The sequence below is a fragment of the Theropithecus gelada genome, chromosome 17 (genome assembly GCF_003255815.1).
Source record: "Theropithecus gelada isolate Dixy chromosome 17, Tgel_1.0, whole genome shotgun sequence".
Taxonomy (NCBI): domain Eukaryota; kingdom Metazoa; phylum Chordata; class Mammalia; order Primates; family Cercopithecidae; genus Theropithecus; species Theropithecus gelada.
The window spans coordinates 55,583,204-55,603,206 of NC_037685.1; the positions used below are offsets into that span (position 1 = coordinate 55,583,204).

General features: G+C 39.6%; 1 non-coding gene across 1 annotated transcript; it reads right to left on the bottom strand.

The window, feature by feature from the left end:
• Positions 1-8,285: 8,285 nt before the first annotated feature.
• Positions 8,286-8,392, bottom strand: LOC112611227. The gene has a single exon (XR_003116595.1). It is a non-coding gene; the product is annotated as a U6 spliceosomal RNA (small nuclear RNA).
• Positions 8,393-20,003: the final 11,611 nt, after the last annotated feature.

The following is a 20,003-nucleotide window of genomic DNA, read 5'->3' on the forward strand; positions in this document are numbered from 1 at the left end:
CTCTCTTCTGTATAGGTTTGACAATGAAAGGCATCCAGGAGATTCCATGATTACTATAATAAGTAATTAGATCCATTAAAGATTTCATTAGCCATAAGTATCATAAAGGTGTGTATGATTTAAAAGCCACAGTAAGAATACTTATCAAAATAAACCTTGACCATGTGTCAAATTTCCTCTATGGTAAGAAAGCTTAACCTAATTTCCCTGCTACATTGTATTTTCCAGGCCATTCTTGTTTTACCCTCACCCTGTTAGTATTTAACGATCATTTGTTATTTACCAAAGTAAAAAAAAAAAAAAAAAAAAAAAAAATTAACTCAACTAGTTGTATTTCTAAAAAAGGCTTTCTCTAACCAACTATTCATTACAAACATAAAACAGTAAGTAGACCACTGCTAAATTTTAAAAGTAAATATAGAAACCTAGATTCAGAATGAGAAAATTAATTTCATTAGAGCATTTTTACCTTGATATCAGAATCAATGTCTTCATAATCTGATGTAGGCAATAAATAATCAATAGTTTGTTTGCCAGAAAACCTTTGGAGCAAAAATATACATAAAAATTAGTGCATTCATTTCTTTAAAAATAATTTCCAAGATCATATCTGGATGTCTCCTCCAAAAAAAAAAAACCAAACAGGTGAGAGGTCAGCTATCTGTGTATTAAATAATATTTCTTAATACAATTAAAATTTAACCAGTTATAAAAGATTTTAGTTACCTCCTTCCACCTCTCCCAACATATCAAATATAGTCAATGAAGACACCTTCAGTTCCAGAACAAATCATGACAGCCAGAGCTATTGGCAGAGCCTGAGAATAATAGGTCTTCACAAACTGTATGTCCTGGAGGCTGAACTGAAAATCCAATTAACAGCTTACATAATTTTTGTTACCTGAACTGTAACAAATCTGATAACCTTAAAAAAGGTAGAAAGATACAGTGTCTCAGCCAGGCACAGTAGTTCATGCCTGTAATCCCAGCAATTTGAGAGGCTGAGGTGGGTGGATTGCTTGAGACCAGGAGTTGGAGACCAGCCTGGGCAACATGACGAGAACCCAGCCCTGAAAAAAAATAGCCAGGCATGGTGACACACATACCTGTAGTCACAATTACTTGGGAAGCTGTTGTGAGAGGACAGTTTGAACCCAGGAGGTGGAGGCCGCAGTGAGCCAAGATCACACCACTGTACTCCAGCCTGGGCAACAGAGTGAGACTCTGAGGAAGAAAGAAAGAAAAAAGAAAGGGAGGGAAAAGAAGGAAAAAAGGAACAGAAAGGGAGGGGAGGGGAAGAAAGGGAAGGGAGGAAGGAAGGAAGGAAAAATGGAGGGAGGGAGGGAACAAAGAAAGAAAAAAAAAGAAGGAAAGAAAAAAGAAAAAACTGTCTTTTCTCCATTATCTATCTCTGGTTCAAAGATTAATCTGTGTCACTTGAAAGTGGCAGTCTCGGTTCTTCAGTGTGAAAATCAATTCAGAAGGCCTCATTGCTTCCCTTTACCCTGAAACAGTACAAGGAGTCTAAACGCTAAATATACAAAAGTCAGAGGACAAATGTATGTTATTATTAAAAACACTATTCCCAGAAGGATTAAAACAGTAAAATTATAAAATCCAATTACTTTCCCTGTGTAAGTCCTGCCCTATTCAGGTTCACATAAACTAGCAAGCCCTTTAAAATCTTTCAGAGGCTCTCAGATAACCGAGGAGAGAGATTGCTGGAAAAACACAGTCCTGGTAGTTGTACCTCTGTTTCCCTAAGGACTATCTATCTTCCTTCCTATGGGCTCCCACTTGTAGATTCCTCTTCTGCAAGGCTCTGTGGCAACCTCCACCTTTAAATATTCAGCCAGTGGAAGTACAAACTCCTAAAGGGGTGGGTTCCAATTACCAAAACCAGGAGTTCTCTATTTCCTGGAAAACAAGCTAAAGGGAACCTGTCATCTGCCCCAGCATAGATGCGGTAACAACTACTCAACTGAAGCTCCATGACTTATTTGCCAGCCAATCCCACCCCTGCCCTAGCCTACATGGGCATGGGAAGGATGTCAGTGGATTAGAAAAAGAGGCAGGTGAGAGGACACCTGTCCTGGGCCACAGATCTATGTAGTTCAGCAACCTCCAGGCCCCTGGTACTGGAGGGGCTCTGAGACACCCTCTGCAAGTTGTGGTGAAACCTTGAAGTGTGTCACTTGCTCCAATTTAACAAACAAAAAGGCAGCAACTTGTCCAGGACTCCTTTGAACCTATTTTAATATGCCTTACTAGAAACTCCCAATGTCCTGTATGCTTCATTCCTGTAACTTATCTTTATCTAATTTGTCATAAACCCTACTATTCTGATCTCTTTTCTCTAACCCTTATTCCTACCTCACTCAGTGTTGTTTCTCTTCAAACTAGGCCTTTCTCTGCTAATTTCATACTTATCCTCTACCATTACGTTCACCAGTTAATTCCATCTTTTCTTCTTCCACTGTTTTCCCTATTCCCACTTTCCCTTTCCATTATTAAAAAAACCCACCAACAGGATAATAAAAAAAAGGAAGAGCACTGCGCTTTCAAAGGAGGTCAGGAGTTCCACTCTCATTTCTGCCACTTCCTATAAACAAATAAGTAACTTTAACCTCTTTCAGTTTCAGGTTCTCCATCTGAGCAACCAATTGACCAGGGTGTTAAACACAGATTGAAGTACTAGAGGATATTTCAATTTCTCACTAAGATTCCTTAAAATCCTGAAATTCTATGTGCTTTTGATTCTGTCTCTAGAGAAAGGGGGAATACTTGGCTGGAAGAAATGGAAAAAAAATAACAGAAAAAAAAACACCACGAAAAGCAGAGAGGAAGGTTAAAACTCAAGAAAAGATTATAGAAAAATCAGATTTTGAGGAAAAAGTTTCATGGAACTAGGCAGGGCAAACTAAAGAGAAAACTAAACTGGGAAGTCAGTAAGTAAAGAAATCAATTAGAAACAGCCTCTAACTAGATGTGAAATATACTTATCATAACATGGTCTATATGTAGATACCCTTCACTTACAAGAAAATAATTCCTCTTCAGGACTTGCCTGGTCTTGCTTATGTAAAACCCATGGTCCTGTGGCTATAGCTAAATGAGACCTGCCCTGAAACCTTTGAGGGTAAAAATGAGGCACTGGTTACCACCGAAATTGTTCAGTATATTAGGACAAACTCTTGAATTAAACAGGCTTCTAAGGAAAAGTGTGTAAGCCAGAGTTAATATATAACTAGATCTGACTTTCTGAATTCATCTAATTTGTACCTGTACCTTGATCCCAGGGCTGCACGGTATCTATCAGTCTATCTATGCTGAGGGACAGAGAAGGAGCTTGGGAGTCCAGCAAGCTGATGGTCAAATCATAGGTCAGCTGCTTGTTAATTATCGGATCATGGCCAGTTAACTTCTCTGGACCACAGTTGCTTAATTAGTAAAAAGTTGGTTATAATAGCCTGGATAGTTTGCAAAGCTGTTATGATGACTGTATGAGTTAAGCATATAATATGGTTTCTAGCCCAGAGTACAACACTCAACAGATGTTAGTTTCTTTTCTCTGTATTACCTTAGTTAACATATAATTTTTAAAAATCTGTGAATCCTACCTGACAGCAGAGTCTTCAGAACGCCCATCCACTATTTTTAAAAAAAAGTAAAATGCATTTTAATCAACAATAGAAAAACGTAGAATATTAAAAGCCTAAAAGGGCCTGGTGGTACCTGCTTGTAATCTCAGCTACTCAGGAGGCTGAGGCTGAAAGATGGCTTGAGGAGCCCAGGAGTTTGAGACCAAAGTGGATAATATAACAAGACTCTGCCATCTTCATTTTTAAAAGTTATGCACACTTTGATGAATGCTTTAGACCTTGTTTTTTAATGTTTTTTAAAGCATAAGATTAATGCTTTCTTACCAAGTATTCTTTTTCAGATTATACCTGGAAACTATACTAAAATTAATATTAATTACATTATTGACAGCCAATTAATAATTTAAGAATTCTTACTTTCCCTTCTTTGCATCTATCAAATTCAATAGAGAATGGGATTTATAAAAATATGATACCTACAAGTGAACTGCTATGTTCAATAATCATAATCCTAACTGAACTCTGTCAAATTGACTGGTATTATTAGCAAAATCTGTATTGTAAGCGAACAGTATCAAACTCAAATAGCAAAAAAATTCACAGTAACACAAAGATTAACTCAGAATCAAGCAGAAATTCTGAAATAGAAAAATGTAGAATGCATCAGAGTCTTTTAGTAAAATAATAAATCAAGCAGAAGAAAAAAATTGTGAGCTTGAAGATGGGCTATTTGAGAATATACAGAGGACACAAAAGTATCAGGATATTTATCATACTAATATGCTTCCCCAGCTCCAAAAAGAGAAACAGTTATCCTAAGCTAATCACAGTAACTCCATTTGCTTTCCCAGTGCCTGGTTAGGAAAGAACATGTGATGTTACTCAGCCCATAAAATGTTGCAGGAAGTCCACTGCATAATTCCGAGATTTCTCTCTATTTCAAAAAAACGTGAAGAAAATCAGCCCTTCTAGCCTTTGGATATTGTATTGTGAGAACACGATTTTTGGAGCTGTTGCTAATTAGCAAATCTCGAAAGGGGACATGAACAATACACGGACAACAGCATAGCTGAAGAGGGACAAGTGGGATCTGATGATATCACCAAACCACCAAAACAACTCTAGTCCCTACTGTTTTAGCCACTTTTATTTATCTCATCTAGTATTTGCAGCCCAAAGCATTCTACCTGGTAAATTTCTCATGGTCTACAGGATAAGATCTACTCACCTCTATAGTATAAAAAAGGCAGTCATAAATTTGCCTTAGCTAGGTATTCACTTTATTCCCAACCACTCACATCTCACACTTTTCACATTAGCAAAAGGGAAGTGCTCGTAAACCCTGCAAAGTTCACTTAAGCATATTACCTTTTACACTTGCTGCTCCTTCTGCCACAACGTCATTAGATGTTCCTTCTGCCAAACACACAATCTTGTAAGATGTTCCTTCTGCCAAAAGTGCAATCTCATTAGATGTTAGTTCTGCCATACAGTCTTGTTAGATATTCCTTCTTTAAACACCATTCTCTGCTTCCTGACCTATAAAAGTTCAACTAGCCCTGCCTTCTTACCTTAAATCCTACCCACTTAAAGCTCTCATTTCTCACCACGTAAAGTGTCTGGCACATATTGAACAATAAATATGTAATAAAGGACAATTATAAGCTTCCAGAGGGCATCTTAGCACACAGTAAGCACTTAATAAAGTAGCAAGTTATTACTTGATTACTTGATAACATTATTAGATGATAATAACAAGCTCCTGCATGTAGTTTTTGTTTCTGTTTTGAAACAGAGTCTTGCTGGGTCACCCAGGCTGGAGAGCAGTGGCATAATCTCAGCTGATGGCAACCTCCGCCTCCCAGATTCAAACAATTCTTGTGCCTCAGCCTCCCAAGTAGCTGGGATTACAGGCATGGACCACCATGCCCGGCTAATTTTTGTATTTTCAGTAGAGACGGCATTTCACCATGTTGGCCAGGCTGGTCTCAAACTCCTGGCCTCAAGTGATCCACCTGCATCAGCCTCCCAAAGTGCTGGAATTACAGGTGTGAGCCACCATGCCTGGCCCTGACTGTATTTTTAAATGTTTGTATTCTGTGACATTAGAAAAATGCTTAACATCTGAAAGACACTTGACAGTTATTTCTTAAGTGGACAGCTCAATAAATGCACAAAAACACTGTTTTTTGGGAAATTCTGTTGAAAAACACAAATGAAATAGAGACAGCTCTATTCCATTATGAGCACCTTAAACACCAAAACTATGTCTACCCCATCTTTGTCTTTTGCAACATGCAAAATCTAACTTACAGAAGTACCTTGATAAACATGCAAGAAATTAAAGGTATACTGACACTGTTCAGATTGTATAGTGTATTAGGTGTTACATGCAGATAGCAAAGTAGCATTTTTGTTATTGTGAAACATTTTTGTACTTTTGTTATAATTTGTTGAGCCTATAGTTGGGCAATTTGAATACTGATTATGATAATCTTTTGGCTAATGATATCAGTATCTTGTTCAAACAAAATTACTTTTACCATGACAATTGACCAGCAGGTAGAACACATCTTGTTCTAAGAAAGTTACTATATGGCAGTCAATTTTAAATTAGGAGTAATGAAGTCAATAATGGTGTGACCTCGTTGCTAGAAGAATATGTAACATGGCCTATGCTTCTTAACGAGGAATTGCTTTTCTGACTTCTGGACTCAGCAGGTATCTTTGAAAAATAATTTCCTATTGGTACTGGTGCACACTGGCTAAGTTTTGCAGTTCTTATTACCATTTGCTTATGGTAACAAAAAGGCATTGTTGGGTTTTCCATTTTAAAGATAGTTACTTTTTTAGTGACAGAAAACACTGTTTTCCACAGTTTCAATAGCTTCTCTATCTAGTGAAGCTAGATATTAGATTGTGAACAGGGTTGAGTCAGGGGCTGAATGGTGAATTGTGGCTGAATAAAAAGCCAGTGTGTTGGAGAATGTTTGTAATTTAAACTGCAGGGGTCTCTACTGCTACACAGATTTTCTTCCACCTCTGGCACCTCAGACAGCAAGACCAATACTGCTCTTTCTCCTTTTCCTCAGCTTGACCAACTTGAAAACTATGAGGATAAATAAAGACTTATCACGATCCACTTCCACTTAATGAATAGGACACATTTTCTTCCATATGATTATCTTAATAACAGTTTATCTTCTCTAGTTTATCTTAAGAATACAGTATATAATATATATAGCATACCGAATATGTCTTAACTAACTATGTTATCAGTAAGGTTTCTGGGCAACTGTAGACTATTAGTAGCTAAGTTTTGGGGAAAATAAAAAATCATACACAAATTTTCAACTTCACAAGGGATTGGCAACCCTAAATCCCACACTGTTCAAGGACCAACTATAATATTCATTTACTAAATGCAAACCACTTATTTTACAAATTAAATCGAATATTTAATTTTATAACAACTTCAATTTATAATATGACTATAAAGAAAATACACAACATCCTAAAAGTATTTTTTTCTTATTTATACAGAAATATTATACAGAATTTTAGGAACCATAATTAAATAATTTTTTTCAGACAATACTGTTTGCCATTATAAATTACCTACAATGAAGTTCTTAAATATTTCTGAAATCTACTGAGGAAAAAATTAAGAATGTGCAATTTACAAAGGAATTTCTCAAACTTCTCTTACTTTTTTATCTATGGTACAACCACCAAGAGTAATTCACTATCAGAAGTCTTACCTAGATCGCTATTTTGAGAAGTGTTTCTTGGTATATGTTTTTCTTTGTAGTCAGAAAGTTGTTGGCAAATTCTAAGTATAAAAAATAAATAAAATTACTATTAATATTTTAATACCAATATAAAATATTTACCATATATATTAAATTCTTCTAAAAAGTGAGGATTTTGTTGCCTTATTTCGGTAGGCGATTACAGAGACTGAATGAGATTAACATTTTTTAAATTTGAAGCAATAAAATAATCTGTTCTTAAGCTTTATTGCTGAAACTATCTTGGAATTCCAAATAAAACCCAATGTGTGTTTTTTCATAGGTTCTAATATTCTAATATTAATCCTAATTAATACAATATTAGGTTCTAATATTGTAATCTTCAGAAAATGTTTTTAAGTCCTAATTTTACAAAAAAATAAGAGTCCTAATTTTGCTTATTAGTTGTCTTATTCTTTGTGGCTTGTAATTCAGGGATTCTCAATATCACCCTCTGCATAAGAGAGATTTGAGACTTTTTACCACCTGAGAAAAGACATTATAAGGATAAAAAGGAGCTGCAGGGTACAGATCTGGTAGCAAAGAAAAGAAACTCTGAATGTCAAAACCTGGCTTACACTACTATTCCTTCTCTACAGACTCAAACTCTGAACAAGCAGACCTTTATTACAGTGATGCTTAATCTCCACATTCATTTCCAACTGACATGGAAGACAAAATGTATTTGTAAAGGAGATGTATGTCGACATTTTCTTATTTCTGAGGGACGTACTCACAATACATTTCCACACAACATCTCAAGTGTTACTCAGCTTCGTTCTCATCTTATAGATCACCTTACATGAATATTTTTGTAGTGTAAATCACAAAGACTCACACCGTCTCCTCAGGGTTAGCCAGCAAATAGTCAAATGATCTCCCAGTGACTGTGCAAGATATGTAGCACTTTCAAAATTTATGTGTCATCCTTATGCAGGGGCCATGCAGATTTTCTCTGTATTGTTCCAATTTTAGGATATGTGCTGCCAAAGGAAGCACAAAGCCCTATTTTTGTATATGGATAGTGATGAGTCACAGATGAGCCTTGACTCTGATAAATCCAACTAACCTACTGAGATTCCAAGAATTCTACTGAATGGCTTCCTATGAGGTAAAATTTGAAAATATTTTTAAAACTTCAGGTAGAGATGCAAGCAGTTTGGGAGATTTTCAATACTGTGGAAAACAACTGTCTTGAGGGGCCCACTGCTCTGCATAAGGGTGATATGAGACTTTTTACCACCCAAGAAAAGACATTATAAGGATAAAAAGGAGCTTCAAGATACAGATCTGGTAGCAAAGAAAAGAAACTCTGATCTCTTTCTACAACATGATTTGAACCTCTCTGACAGTTTAGAACAACCCTAACTAATATTCACACTAAAGAAAAGGTCAACAAGGGCTTCAAAGGATAACATACCATGAAGGTCTTAGCTATGTCTAGGCTAAGATGTGGGTTCCACACAGGTTTTACATGTCGGGGGAAGGGTCATGTGCTGTTTGTGGTCAAAGCTAGAAGGTCCAGCTGCCAGAACAGGGTGCTGGTGCTTTGGGAACAATGGTGTAGGAACAATGGGAACACATAAGCTTAGGTATGTGAACTAAAACAGCTGTAACTTTGAAGTCTATGCATGTATCACCATGAGGACTGAGGGTTCTGAATCCAGTAAAGGCATCCTGGTGGCAAAGGTCAATCATTAATAGACTGCAAGACCAGTTTCAATGGCATCAATGCAGCAACAGGATCGACAGAAAGAACAGACTGACTAGAATGTCCTTTTTCTCTCCTCCTTCTGACTTGTAAAAAGATTTTCTACCTTGTAATTAGGGAACCCCTTCGGTTCTTGAAAAAATCAAAGAGGAGGATATAGGAGATAGCCCACAGAAGACAGTACAAGACTTTCTGCTAAACTGTCCATTTCAAGACCCAAATAACTAATTAGAAAAATAAAAAATGTTACACTATTTGTATCCCTTGTACAAGGGTTACTCTTGGAATAAAATGGACAACATTGAGATTCCTAAAGATAAAGGTTAAAAGTCCTGAGATAAAGAATCCTGCATCAATTGCCATTTCTATCTAGTCTAGCCTTTTGCTTGATTTCTGGCTGATGAAGTAGACTAAATCACTGCCTCTCCTGAACTGAACTAAGAAATATCATACAAGATTTGATAGTTATAAGTATTTTAAACCTTAACATTTTGTGTTAATAGCCTTTTAATGTAAACACTTACTTAATATAATGCCTAGAAACAGCATAGTCTTCTGCTGTTCGTCCATATATATCTTGAGAAAAGACATCAATATTTAGCTGAAGAAGAACGCTGACCATAATTTCTGATCCACAACATACAGCAAGTATGAGGGCTGTTCTAAAATAACAGAGATAAACTTCACTCTTAGGGACTCTAAATTTTAAAAGCTAATTTGGTATGCCTTACCAATTTAATATCTTACCTGTCCATGTAGAATTAAACATTTACATGTGTTAACATACATAAGCATCAGAGGTGCAGAAGCCTTTGTCTTTGTAAATTACCACCAAGGCTAAAACAAAGGGACAAAGAGGAAGCCTCTTGTCCCAGTCAACTATTACATAATAGAAGTTGCTAAATAAAGTCCTTTGATGGGCAAGAAACCATGCTGTGGTCACTCATCTAAAGTAGGCAAAGTTTTAAGTAAAGATTTCTCCACTGCTTTCCTGGACTTACATGTTGTAATTAAAGATAAACTAAGGGACCTATCAGTAAGAGCTGTTTGGAAGGTGAAAGCAGTAACATTAATAATTATGGTAATAATAGTAGTCATAGGATTTTCAGTTAATGATGATGGTAACCTAGCATGTGCTAGGAACCACATTACATGCTATATATATAATCTTTCTTTCTTACACACAGCCACCCATGAAGGATATATTATCCTCCTTTATTATCCTCTTCATACAGGACAAAATATTTGGTGATAAGTAATGTTTCCAAGGTGATATGGCTTGGCTATGTCCCCACCCAAATCTCACCTTGAATTGTAGTAATACCCACATGTCAAGGGCAGGACCAGGTGGAGATAATTAAATCATGGGGGCACTTTTCCCTATACTTGTCTCATGGTAGACAGTAAGTCTCATGAGATCTGATGGTTTTATAAATGGAAGTTCCCCTGCACAAGCTCTCTTGCCTGCTGCCATGTAAGACTTTGCTCCTCATTCACCTTCCACCATGATTGTGAGGCCTCCCTAGCCGTGCAGAATGGTGAGTAAATTAAACCTCTTTCCTTTATAAATTACACAGTCTCAGGTATGTCTTTATTAGCAGCATGCAAACAGCAACGTCACACACCTAGCAAGTGGGAAAGCTAGGAATTAAACCCAGTCTTGTAAGAATCTAAAGCTTAGCTCTATTCTCTTTATCACCCATCTACAATTTTCCTTCATGAAAGGAAAAGTGTATCCACTTAAAACTATCTTCATCAAGCCTGTAATCCCAGCACTTTGGGAGGCCGAGACGGGCAGATCACGAGGTCAGGATATCGAGACCATCCTGGCTGACACGGTGAAACCCCGTCTCTACTAAAAAATACGAAAACTTGGCCAGGCGAGGTGGCGGGCGCCTGTAGTCCCAGCTACTCGGGAGGCTGAGGCAGGAGAATGGCGTAAACCCGGGAGGTGGAGCTTGCAGTGAGCTGAGATCCGGCCACTGCACTCCAGCCTGGGCGACAGAGCGAGACTCTGTCTCAAAAAAAAAAAAAACAAAAAAAACCAAAAAACTATCTTCACTCCCTCTGCCCACACAAACTAAAAATAAAAACATCAAAATACACTAGAGATAAAAAAGATGAACCCACAGTATCTGGTAATAGCAATTAACCATCATGTAGAAATAACTTGTCATCAATATTCTTCAAAGAATGCAACTTAGCGCAGAGTCCTCCAAAAGGCAAAATGATTTTCCACTCCTATTTATGTTTAATAGAGAATATTTAATGGAAAAGAATATAAGAAGCAGAAGTTAAAAGCCACTATAAAAGCGTTATGAATCCGTTCAATACTGAGTCAGAAAGTAAAAGTTCGCACTTCAGAAAACTAACAAAACTAATATGAAATCCCTTTAGCTAATATAAGTTCATATGACAAAAACATCACATCACAAATAATAAACATCAGTCAACATAATAAGAGGAGTCCTATATATGCCCTTCTTCACACTCCCCAGTCCAAATAATTGTCTATTTAACCAATAATTTGTGTTGGTATTTTTTACTATATCCCAATAAGTTAATCTTCTTATTAATTTATTATTTCTGACTTGAGTGACTGTTACTACTCTAGAGCAATACAAGTTTAAAAACAACAACAACAACTAGTTGAGGACTAAGCTCTGATTTTTTTTTTTCTTTCCCAAATTCCTATCTAAGGGGTCTGGTGAGTCATGCCTTACAAACCATAAATTCTCATCAGATGGGCTTTATTGAACCCTATATATCAGGACTTACTTTCCGACCTGACTCTGGCATAACACTATGAGACAAGGGAAAAATCAAAATATTTTATCCCCAAAAACATTTCTTTGCCGTAGCTTGAAACGGCCCTGCAAAGCTGTCCTTTGTGGGGGAAAATTTGCATCTGTAAAGAATCTCTATTAACACAGCAAGATCTTTTTCTTCCAGGCCCTCCCAACGCTAAAGAGATTAACTAATAGTCTACCATCTTTTAAAGATCTGGGCCGGGTGCAGTGTGGCTCACGCCTGTAATTCCAGCACTTTGGGAGGCTGAGATGGGAGGATCATGAGATCAGAAGATCGAGACCATCCTGACTAACACAGTGAAACCCCGCCTCTCCTAAAAATACAAAAAAATTAGCCTGGCGTGGTGGTGGGCGCCTGTAGTCCCAGCTACTTGGGAGGCTGAGGCAGGAGAAGGGCGTGAACCCAGGAGGCGGAGCTCGCAGTGAGCCCAGATCGTGCCACTGCACTCCAGACTGGGCGACAGAGTGAGATTCTGTCTCAAAAAATAAAAATAAAAATAAAAGATCTGAATAGGAAACATTTGTCATCTATTGTCTCTAAGGGCAACCAATATAAGATATCAAAAGAACCTTGGTCTCCACAATCTTTTATCTTAACCTGAACATTTCCCAGGTCTTTAGACAAACTCAACCAATTAACCAACTGTCAACCAGAAAATGTTTAAATTTACCTATACCCTGGAACCCCCTGCCCTTTGAATTGTTCTGCCTTTCTGGATCAAACCAATGTATTTCTTAAACATATTTGATTGATGGCTCACGCCTCCCTAAAATGTATAAAACCAAGCTGTGCTTCCATCACCTTGGGCCCATGTTCTCAGGACCTCCTAAGGGCTATGTCATGGTCACTCACATGTGGCTCAGAATAAATTTCTTCAAATAGTTTACAGTTTGACTCTCTTTGTCAACATAGTGTACCTTTTAAAGTTGTCAACAGCATTTAAATTTGCTTTCTTCTTCACTAAAAATTCTACCATTTGCTGTTTTTGTTCAAGTATGGCAAGTAAAAATGGTGTATGTCCACCCTGTGAAAAAGCAAAAACAAAAAAGATACTTGTACATTCATGTTTATATCAGCACAATTCACAATTGTAAAAATACGAAACCAGCCCACATGTCCATTAATCAACAAGCAAATATATACACATACACACACCACGGATTGCTACTCAGTCATAAGAAGGAATGAAATAAAGGCATTCACGCTGGATGGAATTTGAGAGCATTATTCTAACTGAAGTAACTCAGGAATGGTAAACCAAACATTACATGTTCTCACTCACAAGTAGGAGCCGAGCTATGATGGCTGCACTAAAATTGCAGAAATCACCACTAAAGAACTTATTCATGTACAAAAATAAATAAGTAAAATAAAAATATCAATATTTAAAGTAAAATCTTAATTATTTCTAAATATTTTTATTCAGGTTTTGCTTCCAAATATGTAAAACTGACCCTCAACATAGGTCAATGTTAAAAGAAATGCCCATCAATCAATGAGTGGATAAAGAAACTGTGATATATATATACAATGGAATACTACTCAGCCATAAAAGGAATGAATTAATGGCATTTGCCACAACCTGGATGGGATTGCAGACTATTTTCTTAGTGAAGTAACTCAGAACTGGAAAATCATACATCTTATGTTCTCAGTCATAATGGGAGCTAAGCTATGAGAATGCAGAGGCATAAGAATGACACAATGGACTTTGGAGACTCAGCGGGGAAGGCTGGGAAGGGAGTGAGGGATAAAAGACCACAAATTGGGTTCAGTATATACTGCTCGGGAGATGGGTGCACCAAAATCTCACACATCACCACTACTAAGAACTTACTCATGTAACCAAATACCACCTGTTCCCCGAAAATCCATGGAAATTAAAAGTTTAAAAATAAATAAATGCATTTCAAATATTTTGAAAACAAAACTAGTTGATCTATACCTTGTTTTCTGATTCAATATTTGCACCATAAGAAAGTAGTATTTTTGTCATTGATTTATCCTCATTATAGATGGCATAATGTAGAGTAGTGTTGCCATAGACATCTGGGATATTTGGATCAGCGCCATGTTCCAGCAAAATATTTGCACATTCCTCTTCCTGACATTGGACAGCCTGTCAGTATTAGATCAAGAAATATATCGTAAATTCTAGGAAGTGAAAACAAACATTCCACAGGTTTGACCAACTAGTTATACTCAAATGAGATAAATACATTTTTATTCTATATACTGAATTCAAATCCATCTCATGCTGAAATAGTTGGCTAGTATATACCTTTATGAGAGCTGTCCTCTTTTCCCCATCCAAGACGTGAAGTTGACAGTTTCTGTGCAGCAGGAGTTTTACCACTTCTGGATGGCCATTGGCGCAGGCCAAATGTAGAGCCGTCCTGAGAGTGGGAAGACTTTTTAGTCATAGTGCATTATCTAAAAACATACAATGATTCATTGTAAACACTGAATATCTTGCTATTCCTCTGCCTTCAAAACAAATATTTAATTTTCTTGTGAAAAAAGCACAGTATTTATTAGCTTTTACTACTCACTACATTAATAAAAGAGCAGCCAATTTGAACAGAAAGATTGTGGCCCTCAGATTCCATTCAACTTGGGCTGCAGTCCTACTTTAAATTAAACTCTGTCACTTCCTAGCTATCGCTTAGCTATTTTGTGCCTGAATTTCCTCATCAATAAAATGAGAATGAAAATAGTAGCGCTCTCATTGAAAACCACTATGATGCCTAAACGAGACTTTATGCAAAGCATTAGAACAGTTCCCAGCACAAGTAACAGCTCAGTAATTATTAGATATTATAATTTTTGCTATTACTAAGGGAGGAGACCACCCCTCATATTGTCTTATGCCCAATTTCTGCCTCCAAAGAAAGAAGAAGTAAAAACTACAAAGGCAGAAATGAAATCCACAGGCAGACAGCCCAGCGCCGCACCCTGGGCCTAGTAGTTAAAGATCAACCCCTGACCTAACCAGTTATATTATCTATAAATTCCACACATTATATGGAGAAGCACTGTAAAAATCCCTGTCCTGTTCTCTTCTGATCTGATTACCGGTACATGCAGCCCCCAGTCATGTACCCTCTGCTTGCTCAATCCATCACGACCCTCTCTCGTGGACCCTCTTAGAGTTGTGAGCCCTTAAAAGGGACAGGAATTGCTCACTCAGGGAGCTCAGCTCTTGAGACAGGAGTCTTACCAATGCTCCCAGCCGAATAAACCCCCTCCTTCTTTAACTCGGTGTCTGAGGAGCTTTGTCTGCGACTCATCCTGCTACATTACTACTACTTAACAAAGACAGTTTAATTAAGTAAAATAATACAATTATACGTACACTTTGAGGTATGTTTTAAAGATTAGAGCTGACGCTGTATGTCAATAATTCTAACATGCTCATTTTCTATTTTAACACTTCTCACATTGGTATGCCACTTATAATTCATAACTTATTATAACTATAATTGGCAATACTTAAAAAATTCCCTTATTAATAATACATAAGACTAATGGAGCATCATACAATTCATGGTGCCTCACATTAAGTAGAGTATGATATATACAATAGGTCTAGGACAGTTCTACCAAGATGACTGGCATTTAAATAAATTTTAGTTCTAAAAAGTACTATAGCAAAAGAGGGCTGGAGTTAAAACAACAACAAATTTTTTAAACAAGTAATTCCTATTTTTATTTTCAAAAATATTTAAGCCAACAGAAACTCTGGATTCAAATGAATAGTTATGGCTTATTTAATTCGGTACTTAGATTTACAGAATGTATGTAAATCAGATATTTCCAATGACTAATACTAGGATTTAAATTTTCAAAATGGCAATTGAAGGTTCTCTTTTACTATTTTCTACCTTCAGAAATGCTTTTGTACGAAAGGAGGGAGGAAAAGCTTCCACTGGGACGAAGTCCTCATACTGCAATGTTAAGTCTCTTCAGCTTGCTCAGCCTAGGCAGGTACACACAAAGTTTTTAAGGATGGAAGGTCCTGACAGTAGTAGAGCTTATGGTCCACGACCGGGAAAATTAAGGAGCACGGACACAAAGGGTGAGGTTGGGGCAAAAGTTTAATAAGCCAAAGAATAAAGCTCTCTGTAGTGGAGAGGGGTGTCTGAGTGGACTGCCAGGTTACAGTTGAATTAAAAAGATTTTATAAAAAACTGCTCTCATTTCTGTAACCGCTTGAGTAACTTTTCTTAACTATAAAACTGTCTTCAGAACTCCCCCTCATCTATGTAGGTGTGGGTATGTCTCTAGACAAGCATAAAGCACTGCTTCTTTTGTTTGTACAACTGTGGGTTTGTTTTAGGTAGGCATCCCGCCTCCCTGTGCAAGTTCCCACCGTGTATATGCCTGAAAAGTGGAGGAAATTTTTTCCTGGGACCTCGCTAATCACACAAAGAACAAAGGGACTTTGCCTGCCTTCTCTGCTTATCTGGGCAGGTGCACTGCAGGCTGTCATTCTGCAGGCAGGCAGCTTCTGCAGTCTGAGTTTTTCTCCAAGCTGCTCTATTTTGCAGCTGTGCACTGTAGTTGTGATTTTTCAGGCAGACAGCATTCCTGAGGACCAGCCTTAACTGTTTATCTATTTCTTCCTTTTCTTCTCCCTCAATATGTCTGTATCTATTGGCACCTTCAATGGCTACATATTATTCCATCCTATGCGTGCACTGAAATTTGTTGATAAAATCCACTATATGAGTTCTTCTTAAAACATTGCTATTTTCAGCAGTACTAAGGAAAACAAATTAGATGTATCTAATAATTTCCTAAAGATACTTCAGTGTCATGGAATTAATGCATCAAGGGCATATACATTTTTAATGTAGCACTTACCACCAAATTGTCTATTTGAAAAGCCATCAGCAACGCTTTTTACTCAGCCTTATAAGTACCACTGCTCTTCATCCTCACAACTTTGTAGATAGAAAACAGTATTTTATTCTTCTTTTAACTTAAATTCCTTCTCTTACCAGAAACACTAAATATGTGCATAGGTCAGCTGTAGAGCTGTGTTTTCCTATGTGTGTAGGTCAACTGTAGAGCTGCAAAAAAGTACTTTGCCCAATTTCAAGCTTATTTCCTTGTTGATTTCAAAGAATTCTCCGTAAAATGAAAATACACAGTTCATCTGATATGTGTATATACATGTATGTTGTAAATACATTGCAAATATGTTGTGTTTTGTCAATTTTTTTCTTATGTATGGGGTGTTTCCATTTCTATTTTGCTAAACCAACCTTCAAAATGCTTGCTTGTGAGTTCCTTAGGAAGGTCTTCGTCAACATAAAAATGTGTCTGTATAAACAGGCACTTGTGTTTTCTTCTGGTAGTTTTCTTTTTGTATATTAAAAATTTTTAATCTATATTCCATCCGGAACCTATTTTTGTGACATATTTAGCTAGTTTTCTCCAAACAGCAGGCACTCCATTTACAAATAATTCATCTTTTTCTACTAATAGGAAATGCTACCATTATCAAGTGCTATATTCTTTTTTATATTTGGGTGTTTCTGCATTTTGCATTCTATTCCATTCATGTATGTCTTCCAGTTGTTAGTAAACCATTTGTAGAAATTAAAAGCACATTTTGATATCTACGAAGACAAATTGGTTTTCACTGCATTACAAAAAAATTTTAATGTCATCATAACAATAAAATATAGCATGTGCAATTTTTAAATGTTAAAACTTTGGTGTTTTTCTTTGGGGTAGATGACATTGATAAACACAGAAAGAGCTCCCATCTTGAAAGAAATAATTCTTCCTATTCAAGAACACTAACCATCTTCCCACTTTAATGTTTCCTTCTAAGGTTCCTCAGTAAAGTATATATTTACATAGGGGTACATGGATATAAAATGGATATTGGATTTTATCCAAAGAATTTTTAGCCCAGAAGTTAATATATTATGGGAACTGTTTCTCTCATTACATACACTTTTCTATAATGTGAATAACATGTTTTAAAGTGGGCGCTTGAAAAATAAAATATCGGGCTGGGTGCGATGGCTCACGCCTGTAATCCCAGCACTTTGGGAGGCCGAGGGGGAGCGGATCATCTGAAGGTCAGGAGCGCGAGACTAGCCTGGCCAGCATGGCGAAACCCCGTCTCTACTAAAAGCAAGAAAAAGTTAGCCAGGCGGGTTGGCGTGCGCCTGTAATCCCAGCACTTTAGGAGGCTGAGGGCGGGGGCCGGGGATCATCTGAAGGTCAGGAGTTCGAGACCAGCCTGGCCAAAATGGCGAAAACCCGTCTCTTCTAAAAAGAGGAAAAAATCATGTTGGTGAGCGCCTGTAGTCGAAGGTACTTGGGAGGCTGAGGCAGGAGAATCGCTTGAACCCGGGAGGCTGAAATCAGGCCACTGCACTCCAGCCTGGGTGACAAAAGCCAGATTCCGTCTCAAAAAATAAACAAAAAATAAAATACATAGACTTAATTTTGGAAGTTAAATCACTTTAAAGTTGTCTCTGAAGTGCACTATAGGGAAATCATGGCAGCGTGTGGTTTTCATTGTGGGGCTCATGAAGAGGCCCGGGCCCTGACTCCTCCAAGGCTCCCACATCCCCGGTGCTGCGGGGCCTGCGGAGGCGAGGAAGCTGGGCCGGTGACAGGAGGGCTCCCTGACCCCGTCCCCAGGGGAAGGCTTCTGCCAGTTCCCCAGCCTCCCAGACCCCGCCCGGCCCGTTACCTCTTCTTCTTGTCTCTCTTGTCCAAACCAGGGTCCCTGAGCATGAGGATGAGCTCCACTCTGGGGACTGTGCCCGCCCAGGCAGCTCTGTGGAGATCGCCGAGATCTTCCGGGCAGACGTCGTACCCAGGCTCCAGGAAGGCGCTGTCACAGTGCTCCACTCCGCAGCCCGCGCCGTCCTGGCTGCAGCTCCCGTGGCAGGGGAAGCAGCGGCAGCACCACCTGCCCACGCTGCTCCCAAAGCCAGAGGTCTTCAAGGCAGACGTTGTCGGCTTCTGAGAAACCTCAGTCCCCATCTGCTTTTCCCAGCCTCGGGAGCCTCCTATCGAATGCATCACCTCAGCCACCGCCTCCAAGCCGGAAACGCAGTTCCCACACTGGCCGAAGAGTAGCGCCAAACCCAGCAGTTACAAGCGAGCGGCGCGCGCACCTCTGGGGGCCTCACTGCACGTGGCGGCAACTTCCGGTGGGTGGTCAACGGCTCTCGGAGCCGGTCAACGGCAACTGAGCGTGCCCGCGCGAGGCTCTGGCGTCACCCGTGTCAGCGACAGCTTGTCACCGGCCCTGCGTTCTGCCAAAGCTCGTGGGAGCTGGCCCAGCGTTTGGGCCATGGAGAAGGACAGGCAGCCTGTGGGAAAGCTGTCTCGACGCAGGACGGGGCGAGAGCGGCTGGAACCTGAGAATGCGGAGGCCTCCTCTGGAGAAAGAGCCAGACCCTCTGGCGGTGGCTCTGCGTGCCAGCGAGGCTGCCATTCCCGCGTCACTGGCGGGCAGGGCTCGCCTCAGTCAGCCTCAGAGTCAGGGTGCGCAGCCCGCCCGGCCTGAGGGCCCGCTCTTCCTTGGTCCCCGCCCAGACCACAGGGGTCGTGGGCGCCGGGCACTCGGAGGTCACCAAGTCGGGGCTGGGCGTTTGGTTCCCGCCTGGTGCCGCTGCCGCGGGGCCAACCACCCGGCTGGGCCACGGCCTGGGCTTCGGCCCGGGGTCTGCGCTTGGTGCGCGCCATAGGGGCGGGGTTGCCGCCCACCCTCTAAGCAGGCAGGCGGTGAGCTCCGAGGAGGAGCACCTGCAGGAGGCGGCAGGAAGAAGGCGCCGGGTGTGGAGGTTCCGAGACCCAGAACTCCGCCAGTGCTGCGAGGCCAGACCCGGCTCCCCGCTGCGGACGGCGGTGAGGCGCAGGACCCACAGCAGGGCCGCCACCCTCCTGCCACGCAGCCCCGGAGGCTGCTTCACCCGGACTGTGGGCGCTTTGGTCCAAGAGTGGAAAGTGGGGCCGGGCGCAGTGGCTCACGCCTGTCATCTCAACCCTTTGGGAGGCCGAGGCGGGGGGATCATTTGAGGTCCGGAGTTCGAGACCAGCCTGAGCAAC